This window comes from Alligator sinensis, unplaced genomic scaffold, assembly GCF_000455745.1.
Source record: "Alligator sinensis unplaced genomic scaffold, ASM45574v1 scaffold1931_1, whole genome shotgun sequence".
NCBI classification, from domain to species: Eukaryota; Metazoa; Chordata; order Crocodylia; family Alligatoridae; genus Alligator; species Alligator sinensis.
Genome location: NW_005842866.1, coordinates 382,654 through 394,349, shown reverse-complemented (window position 1 = coordinate 394,349; position 11,696 = coordinate 382,654). Strand labels below are relative to the sequence as shown.

Genomic DNA, 11,696 nt, shown 5'->3' with positions numbered 1-11,696 from the left:
AGCACTGCCTAGGTGTAAGGATCAGGCTTTGGCATCAATGTGCCTCTCCTTCAGCTTCTGAGGGCTGTTGGCTTCCCCTTGGCCTGCACCATAATGCAGTGGTTCAGGTTGGGGTTAGACCGGCTGAGGGAAGACAGGTCCTTCCAGGGCCAAGAAATGCAAGTCAGGGATGTAAGCAAGCGTGGGGCATCCTCGAACCTGTGACTGCTGGTAACTGGCAGGGCTTGATGGGGGCTGAACCATCCTCTGGGTGCTCCATCTCATACCACCTTCCTCTAAAACAGTGGGGCTTGCCACAAGCCAGCCCTGCACCCTGCCTCAGTGCCTCTCCCCTCCCCTTCCTTTGCCCGCTTTGCTTCCTACCTTGTCTGCCAGCCCCCTCCCCACTCTGTGCGGTGCCACTTGTTGCAAGTTGACCACCCCTACTCCAGAGCAGTGTTGCTCACCCTTGTCTTGCGGGCCAGGTGGGCAGTGCCTAGTCCATCACCAGCTAGATCTGGCCTGTGGGTCCTGATCCGTCCCCAGGGCAGGGACGGTGTGGCCCCCTCTGGTCATGCAAAGGGGAGCGGGAGCTAGCCTGGCCCCATAGAAGAAAGGGGCCTAACCTGGCCCGATCTGTGTGGGGAAACCTGACGGGGCCCCAGCCCAGGTGAAAAAAGACTGGACTTGGTCTGGTGGTGTGGGGGTTAGGATAGGTTGCTGGGCTGGACAGACCTTTGGTCTGTGGTAGTATAGCTTCCCGTTTCCTTAGGCCCTTAATCTGCGCAACATGAAGTTGAAGCACAAAGCTGAGTAATAAGCACACCTGGGAAACTCCGAATGCCACGTCCAGGAGCACCATGACTTCTCCTGATACGGGACAAGCAATTGTAGCAGCTCTCCCCTGCAGTTTCATTTTCATTTCAGGATCAGCCCTGTCCAAACCAGCCCAGACATATCCAAAAGCTAAACTCTTCATAAAACTACAGTCAACCCTGGTGCAACACAAGACATCACACCCAAACCTGCCGCAGGGAAAGCAGACTGCAGTGGCCAATACCTATAAAAGGTTGTTAATACATGCTCAAGAGATCCTAGGCTGGGATGGGCAATTATTTTGGGTGGAAGGCAGCTTGATGAGTTTTGGGGAGCTGTTGAGGGCCACAAGGGTAGCCCCACCCCTCGATAGCCCCCTTGTCATCATCTTGGGACGGGAAGTACCACCCCTAACCCTTGACCTTTACCACCAGTAATCCCTCCGCTTGCTCCCCGAAGTACTCCTTTTGGGAGGGGGGGTGCTGCCACCTTGAAACTAGGAAAGAAAACAAATATACTAAAAAAAATCATCCACTATGACTTATTTTCATTTTATTGAAGCCTTCTCTAGCCCCAAGCAATCCCTGCAGCCGGCCCAAGGGGGCTGGGCTGAGATCCCCGGCCCCAGGCAGAGACCCGCAGTCCCGTTCTCCAGATGCTACCTCCCACCCCTGCCGTGTCCCTGGGGAGCACAGGGTCCTTGCACCATGCTCAGCCCCCCATGTGCTCTGCTTGGTTTAGGAGATGGTGTTTCCAGACCAAGGCTTGGACCACATCATGTGGGTGCCTGCAGGAAGGTGAGTACACATGCAGCAGCGTTGTCCCGGGGCAGACCCACAGCCCAGCGCCCTAAACAGGATGCATCTGAAGCGACCTGGGCCCTGGCAGACGCTCCTGGGCACACACCGTCATTGGTTTGGGGTTGTCCGAGGTCTTTATTAGTTGCCATGAACTTGCCCAGTGCCTTTTAAACTGTGTTCATCCTCCTGTGGCAATGAGTTCCACCAGTTAACGAAGCACCGAGTGAAAAAAGGGCAGTCTCTGGTTTGCTTTAAGTGGTGCCGGAGCAGGGATTTCTCTTGGTGTGGGTCAAGCCTGAGGGAGCCACCTCGACTGCTGCCAGGGTGTGGGCGAGAGCAGCATGAGCTGCATAAAACCCACTTGTACCACTCCAGAGGTTGGCCGTGAGACTCCCCCAAAGGCTTCCCAGCATCCGGAGACGGGAAGGCCGGGAGACGTGTTTGCTCTGGGTGCATCCTAATGCTCTGCACCCTCTTCTCTGCTTCCATCTCCATGACGTGGTGGAGGAGCTGGTGAGTGGAAACCTCTCGCCCCATGGGCCGGGATCATGCTGGTTTGGGGGGCTGCATCATGCTGACTCGGGGGGGCAGGGAAGGCAGTTTTTGTGGGTGCCAGGAGAGAGCGGCTGAGCAGCAGCATGAGGCTCTCTGTGGCTGAGCCAGATCCTAGATCTGTGTGTCCCACCGCACCGAGCAAGGAAAGACCCTCCTAGTGCCGGGGGTGCGGGGGTGAGCCAGCCTTCCTCCAGAGCCAGGCACGGCAGAGCACCCCGTGGGGCTGGCTGGGGTCTGTCCTTCTACCGCGCTCTCTGCACCCATCCAGGTCCTGGAGTTGGCAATGGAAAGGGCCTCCAAGACAAAGATCCTCATTGCGGTACGTGCTGCTCCGCTGCGCTGTATGCCAGGGCACCCGGGCAGGAGGAAGCTGGGGGTGCCCACCATGAGACGGGGGCTCTGAGGCGGGGTAATGCAAAGACCTGGAAGCTGGTTTCCTGCCAGAGGGCGGAGGTGCTCATCTCGGATGCTGCAGCTGGGGCTTGGCTACACTAGGGCAGCCTTGGGCAGCACCGCCGATGCCCGTGAAGTGGGGGAATCCATCCAGGCCACGGCTTTACCTCCCAGGCTGGCACGAGCTCCCTCCTCCAGGCTGTGCCCACCGCAGGCAGCGCCTGCCGGGAGATTTGGGATTAACTGTGGTCTCTTGCGACAGCTCCACAACAAGAAAGAGCTGGAGGCTGCCAGGACCACGGTAAGGTCCCGTGTCTGGCTGTTTGTGGGGGATGCAGAGAGGTCAGAGAGACCCGATCCTGAGCAGAGATCCTCCCAACACCCTCAAACCGGCCTCTGGGTCAGCCACGGTTCCCCCCAGGGGAAGGGGCCCTGTCGTCATCTGACACCCCCCCAGCATTGTCCCACAAACCCTCAAAGTCCCTGGAGATGCTCTCGCTGGGCCCGTTCCAAAATCTCCAAAAATGCCCTCTCTTGAAGTGGCCGGGGGTCTCACGAGCTCAGCAGCCCTACCTGACTGCACACCTAGCACCGGCCCCATGGCTGAGCCTGCCACCCCACACCCAGCGTCCAACTGCACCCGGCACCCGCCCAGCACCGCCTCCCCAGCCCTGCCTGGTGCTCTGGCTGCCTAAAGTGCTGGCAGCTCTCCTGGGGCTTGCCAAGAAGCCCTGACCCTGCTCCTGCCAAGGACACTGGTCCTCTCCCCCCTCCCGGAGCAGCTTCAAAGCATCAGCAGCGTTAAAGCCCTATTTAGTCCCAGTCCCATCCTGCTGTCTGTGGTCAGAGGCACACAGGGGTCGGGAGGGGACCTAGCCGGCTTCCTGCTGGCTGTAGCTGTTGGGGATCGGGATGCATGGGTCAGAGGCCACTGCCTGCAGCCAGCTCCCTGGCACTGAGGTGCAGTGCAGAAAAACGACTGGCATTCAATTTTGGTGGCAAAAGCTCAAAAGAGGATGATTATCCCTTGGGACAGGAGCTAGCGGGTCTGCACAGCCATCTGTTTTGCTTTGTACAGCTTAGCCCTCGCCTCCTCCTCCCACGTGCAGATCCAAAAGAAAACACACGTGGCTCTTCGGATTCTGCAAACGACTTGTTCGGAGCGGGGAAAACGAGGGCGGTGTGTAGCAGTGGTGGCAGGAGCATCGCCTTCATCAGTGCCACATGCCCCCCTATTGGATTGCCGTAGCCCCAGTTTCTGTCTGACTCCACCGCGGTCGGGGCTCTCAGGGACCCGTTCACCAGGACCTTGCTGTTTACATTGGTGTACAGTGCCTTTATCCAGGTGACAGATGTTATGGGGACTCCCATCTTTTGCAGTGTCTTCAGTAGGAAACAATGGGAAGGTAGTAAAGCCAACTTTCTCATGAGGAGGGTAGTAAAGTACTGCACCAGGCTTCCCAGAGAAGTGATGGAGTCGCCATCCTTGGAGGTTTTGAGGACCCAGCTCAACAAAGCCGTGGCTGGGATGATGTCGTTGGAGCTGGTCCTGCTTGGAGCAAGGGGTTGGACTAGATGTCACCTCTGGAGGTCCCTTCCCACCCTCATCCTCTCTGATTCTATACATGAGTGCATGTGTTGGCATGCATGCGTGCACACACACACACACACGAGTGCATATACACACACGTGCACGTGTGAATACATGAGTGCATGCACAAATACATACCCCCCCAACCCAAATGAATGCAGACGTGCATGCATGCACGCATGTGCATAGGTGTATGTGTGCACAACCCTGGTGGCAGCACAAGGAAGGACTCCCTCCCCTCCATGTGTGCCCCACTACGAGAGGCAGGAAGGCCCTCTTCTTTCCTCAGAAAATGCTCTGTAGAAGGCAGGGCAGGCAGCAAGGTGTGTGCCAGCAGCATGGCAAATGTACATTAAGTCTCAGGGCAAATTGCTTCACTATCGGGGCAGTAGGGTAGTGGGAAGAGCTTCCCAGGGGCAGGGGATTCCCTGGGGTCCAGGCAGAGCCTGGGGAGTGTCAGCCTCAACCTCCTTTTCTACTTGGGTATTTTCCCTGGCCTGTGCTCTTCACTTGTTTCTCCTCTGCTTCTGCTCCATGTGTCAGGGGGTTTAAGCCTCCCCCGGAGGTGCTGGCTGCAGCTCAGACTGGGGCTGTGCCAATGCTCCTGCTGGGACCAACCCCAGAGGGTCCTGGCTGCAGGATCTTGCCCCCATGATCAGGGTGAGATGAATGGTGCATTTGGGGTCAGGAAGGGATTTTTTCCCCCTGGTTGGATTGCTACAGATTGGGGAAGCGAGGTGGGGTTTGCCTTCCTCTGTAGCGGGGGCTCGGCCCCTGCTTGGCATCTCTCCGGTTTCAATTAACAACCTTTGCAGCAGCAGGACATTGGTGGCTGCGGTCTCCCTGCTTTCCCTGTGGCAGGCTGTGGTGTGATGTCTGGTGCTGTGTCAGGGTTGGCAGTAGTTTTATGAAGAGTTTAGATGAGGGATGTGTCTGGGCTGGTCTGGACAGGGCTGATCCTGCCTCAGGCAGGGGTTGGACTAGACGTGACCTCAGCAGCTCCCTTCCAGCCCCACTTCTCTAGGATTCGATGATAAGTATGTAGGAGTCCTGGTTATGTGACGCCACGGTTATGCTAAGCTATAGTTAAGCTTGGGCTTTGAAAAGGTGCTTGTGGAGGACTGTGGCTGGACCTGCTAAGAAGTTTAAAAAGATAAAGCCACGCAAAAGTGTGAAGAAGTGGATTCGAAGACAGGCATAGCCAAAAAAAAAGAAAAGAAAAGAAAAAAAAAGCAGTAGCTGACCAACTTGAGACATCATGGATCAATATGGACTGGCTAAGAGGCAGCGATTAAAAAAGAACCAAGGGTGCGGGTTTGCAAACGCGGCAAAACTCAACGCACCCATCTGGGTAGAAAGCAAGGAAAGCAGTGGCAGAGATTAGGGCAGTTTGGGTATAAAGATGCGGGGCTGTGAGACTTGGTTTTTGTAGCGACCTTGGGGAATATCGCTCACATACTGCATCGCTACCTGCAACTCGGGTGGGTTGAGGGTTAACTAGACCGGCTAGTGCACTGCCGAACCTCCCTGCACTTCCCCACCCAACGTGAACTTGAGTCGTCTCCATTTTTAACGTGGCATCACTGGATCTGGATAGCTGCTTGCTAGCCCTGGCCTCCCAGGCCACGCAGCCCCCAGCAGCCTGTATATCAGTGGCACGGCCTCTCGAGGGGAATCTGCTTCGGTGCTGTTGAAACCTCTGGACTAATTGCAGAATAGACCGAGAAGACACGTCCGGGATCCTGTGTAGACAGGAAAAGAAAGGTGAGGAGTAACAGGACACCAATCTTGGGCCCTGTTCTGGGCTGGCCAGCTGGACCAGAACCCACCAAGGGACTTATCTCCGGGCCCCAGGGTTGCGGCGCCAATCCCAGAGACGGGCAGCCAGCCACTGGGCTGAGCATGAAGCAGCTGGCTCGAGAGGCGTGCAGCCATGTGCCAAGGGAGCGGGTCCCAATTTGGCTGCTGGGAGTTGTGCTGGAAGCCAAAAGGACCTACTGGCGCACATGTAGATCCCCCGGAGAGGAGGGCACGTGGCTCCTCCTGGGAGAGGGCAATGCAATGTGTGCAGAGGTACAGAACAGGGAGGCTGCATCTGGAGTCCCAGACACCGGTCCGGGGGGCAGGAAAAGCCAGGAGCAGAGTTGGTGCAATGGATAAAATGCCGGGTAAGACTCAAGAACCAGAAGGCAAGGGGAGGCAGCCATCCAGGTCCCAGCAGGGACGGTGGACAGGGAGAGGATGCACCCTCCTGGAAGGAGACTGCCCCTTTCTGGCCAAGGGACTAACCAAATAGATGAGCCAGCAAGAGAGAGGCTTGGGCATGACAGCTTCCTAAACCTGATTAATTGATGGGTAGAGCTGGTGAGGGAATAACTCATTAAGTGACCCATCCTAGATAAGCGTGGGGAATGGGAGGAGCCAGTGCCTGACAAACTCATTAATTTGTGTGGCATAAAGCAAGGATTAATAGAGTGATGATGAACTCATTAACTGATCATTCAAAGAGGCATGATTAAACTCATTTGTTGATGAACTGTAAGTAAGGATTCAGTGATGAGAACTCAGCAATTAATAAAGTATAAATATGAATTAATTGAGTGATGAAACTCATTAAGGAAGTACAGATAAGGATTCATGTAGAGATGATAAACGCGTTCATTGCTGATGTATAAATAAGAGCCAACTAATTTGGGGAACCAATGGCAGGAGACTTGTTAACAAGTAAATCATAAATTAATTACATAGTTGAATGAGCCGGCAAGGGAGGGAATTGCTGACCCCGGCAGGCATATGGCAGGAACGCCCGGTCTGTAGCATGGCACTACCCAGTGTGTTATTGTGAGGACAGGATATCAACTGAGATCGCCGCCCTAATCGCGGGCAGGTGGGGTAAGAGCGGGGTGTAGGGGAGGTGGAGCCCTGTGAAGAGAAGTCTCACCCTCAAGCCCTTCCACTGATTATGACAGACCTCTGACCTCCCTTCTTTACTCTCTTCCAATTATATGAACATCAAGGCATAGCAGATGAGTAAAAAATGGGGGAGCAAGCGAGTGAACAAGTGCAACGTCCGCAGGACACGTTCTCTTACAGTGGGCATCTGTGGGAGGTCAATGGTGTGGGAGCACGGGATAAAAGGAAACAGTTGCAGTCTGAGGTTGGGCTTGAGAAACTGCGGGCTATTTGGGTCTGAATCTAAGGGGATGTTATGAACTGGGTGAAGCTGGCTGGGTCTCAGGGCTGCAGCTGCCCTGACACCCCCGTCCTTCAGCGTGGGCAGTGGGTAATATCCTGGGCTGCTTGCTTCTCCTCCTTTGGCATCATGGTTATCGTGCCGATTGAGCTGGGCTGGCTTGGCCTTTCCAGTCTCTCTACAACAACGCAGAGCAACTGCAGGCAGCTCCTGAACTCGTGATTTTGGAGTGAGAAATACCACCCACTCAAGCCGTGCAATCCAGGGGATCATGGAGCCAGGTGCAGCATGAGCCCCGAGGGAGCCGGTGCCTCTAGGGAGAGGAGCACTACTATGAGCAGCACTCGGGAAAAGAGGGGGAACTGATCTCGCTCTGTTTGCAAGCAGGAGGGTGAGAGATTGTCCCACAGCTGCTCAGGGAGGGTTCTTGCACACAGGCACGAGCACGCAAATATATGCAAGTACGCATATGTGTGCGCGCGCACATGCCTGCACACATGTACACATGCATATGTGCACATATGCATGTGTGCACATGCACACACAAATATTCAACTACACATAGGTGCATGCACACACCTGCATGCACATACATGCATACGCAGGCACGCACTTACATGCATGCCCCCACGCGTGCACAAGTATGCCCATGCCCACACATGAACATGCGCACACACACACACACACACACGTGCACACATGCACATACACACACATGCAAGTGCAGGCATGCACACACTGTCATTGCCAGAGCAAAGAGCCTGCACGACTCGGCCCTCGGGGTTGCTGCCATCTGCCACTGCCTGCATTGGGTTTAGGAGTGCTGGGCAACCGTGTTTCCTTCATGGCTGAGTGAGGCTCAGCGCCAGCTGGCCGAAGTCTGCTCTCTGGATGTGGTATCTCTTACTCGTTCACCGGGGAGGTAGCTATGCAGAGGGCGTGGTATCTGGGGGACCAGGAGGCAGTCGGTGCTGGCGGGTGCCCCAGCACATGTGCAAGCGAGGTGATGGGGAGCTAACAGCCAGGAAGGTCCCATCCACACCTCTGGGAACCAGGGCCCAGCATGCCTCTCTCTCCTTCAGACGCTTTGAAGGTTTAGCTACCAGCAAAGGTGAGGAAGGAATCCCCAGGACTCCCCCTGGTCTTTGGGATAACACTTACCCTGCCCCAGATGCTGCAGCTCTTAACACTTGGCCTGCAGGGAGCATGATGTTCCTGGTAGCTTCCACGGACCAGCCTTACCACCTGCAGGGGTCTTGGGCACTCACCGGGGCACGTGGGGCTGTCCGTCACAGTGGTTAAATAGATGTCTTTCCTGGGAGACCTCCCAGCCAGTCCCTGTGCCAGAGCCGTGAAGCTTCACTGGGAAACACGGTTCCCACGGATCAAATAACCAGGCTCCAGCAGGACCTGCATCATCCAGTGAGTTGGGGGGCTGCCCAAGAGTGGCATATTTCATCCTCAGGCCACACTTAGGCTGTCCTGCCCTACTGCCGTGGCCCAGCCCCCCCTGGACCTGAGTGCGAGTCCCACGTGTTCAGCTCCCACGCCCGGCTCTGCAGCTAGTGCTCCCATTGCCTCCCACCCAGCACAGACACCACCACATGTGTGTTGATCACCACATTTGGAGTCAGGAAGGACTTTCCCCCCTGGTCAGACTGGTATGGACTGGGGGGTTTGCTTTCTGTCAAGGCAGAGACACCCACTACCAGTCCTAGAAATGAGGTTAGCCCATCCTACGTCCCCCTGTAGATGGGTTTGATCCCAGCTAGGTTCAGCGACTGAAGACCGGCTGGGCCCTGCCTGTGCTCGGTTATGCTGGTGTAAAACCACAAAACCCCCATGCCAGGCAGTGGGTTTCTCCAGGGTTTATACCGATGTGACCAAGCCCAGGACTGGCCCCTGACACCAGGGTCCGGCAGGCACGGTGCTAATATACCTCGGGGCCCTTCAGAGCCGAAAGAACCCCCTCGGGCACCGGGCTGTGGTTTCTCGTCCAAGTTTAATAAACTAGAATAATTTATTTGACAGAACACGGGACGGTCACGGATACAGGAGGGGACCCAACGAAGCAAGTATCAATGAACAGTACAAAGTAACCACTTTACAAAAAGTACCACATTGCCCGAGTAGGTCACCTAAAAATAGCAAAGGCTGGTTTTCTCTCTGTCTCGCACTGGCTTCCCCGTGATGGGTATGTACAGATGGGTCTTCGCGGTGCCTTCACGCCAGATGCAACGGCTGAATAATTCAAGGGAAAAGGGTTTTTTAGGAGAACAAGGCCTCGGTGAGGTCGTGGCCGTCTTGGGGATGGTTGCGGTGGGTGCCTGAAGGGCCTCTCCAGCTCCCAATGCTGTGAACTCGGTGCCCATCCCAGAGGATGGACCATCACGACTCTCACCTAATGCCATTCCTCAAGGAATTGCTGAGCCCTCAGCCGGGACCGGCCCCACAGCCCGGCTGCAAGCCCATGTGGCTGTAAGAGCACCTGGGATCGGGGCACGTCAGCCACTTGCATTTGCAGACGCCGGTCCCCAAGCCCCCCTGTGCTGTTGCGCACAGCTAAGGGCCCGATTTGGAGGCTGTAGACGTCAACAAGAGTCTTTTTATTCAGAGGTTTCACAGGATCAGGCCCTAAGGGATGCTCACCTGGTCACATTCATCCCTAGTGTAACTCCAACGTCGGGCCCAGCGGGCTCCCAGCTTCTCCCAAGCACTCCCCAGGCCAACACCACCGCCTTTCCACTTGCTTCGCACACACCGCTGCCTCCACCCGGCACTGCGTGCCCTGCCTAACCTGCCAGTGACTTCCCCCAGTCAGCGGGGACATGGGGAGTACTGCTGCGGTTTGCTAAGTACCAGCCCTTTGCTTGGCTCTTCCCAGCCTGAAGATGTTGCTATTAAGATACCACACAAGGCTGCCGGGTATGGCATTGCTCCCCCGGAGCGCTGTTTCCCCTCCCGCCCCGTTTGCATCCGCTTTTCTTGATGGAGTCACTCCGGACGGACGCCCGTCTACATGAGAGCTAGCCTTTGCTTTCCCCGTCTAGCAGCTTGGTTTTAGGCCAGCTCCCCTCCTGCTCAGGAGATCGGATTCTGCTCTTACATACATGGGCATCATTCAGGAGTAACGCGGGGGGTTTACACTGCATTCGACCTCAAATGAGCACAGCATCCGCTCCATGGCTCGCACCCCAGCTGAGCCAGTTAAAACCCAACCTCCTCGTGCTCCTATTCAGATCGGATACCAAGTTACACTTTTTCCAGGACTCCACAAAGGCTGCATTTTTCCTGAGCCTCTTGCCTTGCTGGTTTCATGTCGGACCCAACGCAGAGAGGTCCCAAAAAGGCTCCTGGCAGGTTGGTGCTTCTGGGTGCCCAGCAATTCCCAGTGTCGAGAGTTCAGCCCAGCGTGGAGCCGTCCATGTGCTCTTCACATCCAAAGCGACACAGTCCCCGTGGGCTCCCCAGCTCTGCTTCTCACCCCCCGTTGCACGGGTCCCTTGGCAGCATAAGATGCCCCAGACCGAGTCAGACCCAAGGACCTTCCAGCCCAGTGTCCTTCAGATCAGAGGCATAGGATCTGCTCAGCTTGGAGCCTACACCACATAGGATCATAGAAATGAGGGTGGGAAGGGACCTAGGGAGATCACATCTAGTCCAACCCCCTGCTCCAAGTAGGACCAGCCCCAACTACAACATCCCAGCCAAAGCTTTGTCCAGCTGGGCCTTAAAACCCCCCAAGGGTGGAGAGTCCAGCGCCTTTCTGGGTAACCTGTTCCAATCTTTCACCACCCTCCTGGTGAGAAAGTTTTTCCTAATATCCAACCTCAACTTCCCCTGCTGCAACTTGAGCCCATTGCTCCTTGTCCTGTGCACCAGATACTGGCCTTGGGATGCAGCCTGCTCCACTAAGCAACGATGCAGAGAGGCCTGCAGAAGAGCTGACCTGCCCTAGGGGTCCTGCTCCTACAAGGCTCATGGAGATCTTGCCCTCCTTCAAGCAAAGCTGCAGGGAAGCAGGAGACACTCTGGGGAAGCCCCACCCAGCGCCCGACTGGTCCCTGTGGCAGAAATGCCCCCGTCGGTGCCCCTCTCCAGAGATCTGTCCCTGCCAGCCTGAGAGGCTGCTGTTGAATCTCTCACAGCGGGGATCTCGCTCCTTGTCTGCAGACAAAAGCCTGGCGCCTGGGAGGCGATGCTCTGGTCACCTGGGCAGGGGGGGGGAAAGACCCGGCCCTGCGCGCGGGCCCAGGTAGCCAGGGATGCTTTGCAGATTGGACGGTTTGTAGCCAGTATTGGCAGCTTCGATTGGACCGGCTGCTGAGGTCAGGGAGGTTTTAAAAAGGCCTGGGCCAGGAAGAAGGGC

At 56.1% G+C, this 11,696-nt stretch overlaps 1 protein-coding gene across 1 annotated transcript in view; it reads right to left on the bottom strand.

Annotated features, from left to right (window-relative positions):
- Positions 1-9,316: 9,316 nt before the first annotated feature.
- The window catches only part of LOC102385555 (beta-arrestin-1), a 96,784-nt gene continuing 94,404 nt past the window's right edge, over positions 9,317-11,696 (bottom strand). The window contains exon 14 of the mRNA XM_025191872.1: positions 9,317-9,568. The gene's annotated coding sequence lies outside the window, so the exon portion shown is untranslated. The remainder of the gene's footprint in view (positions 9,569-11,696) is intronic.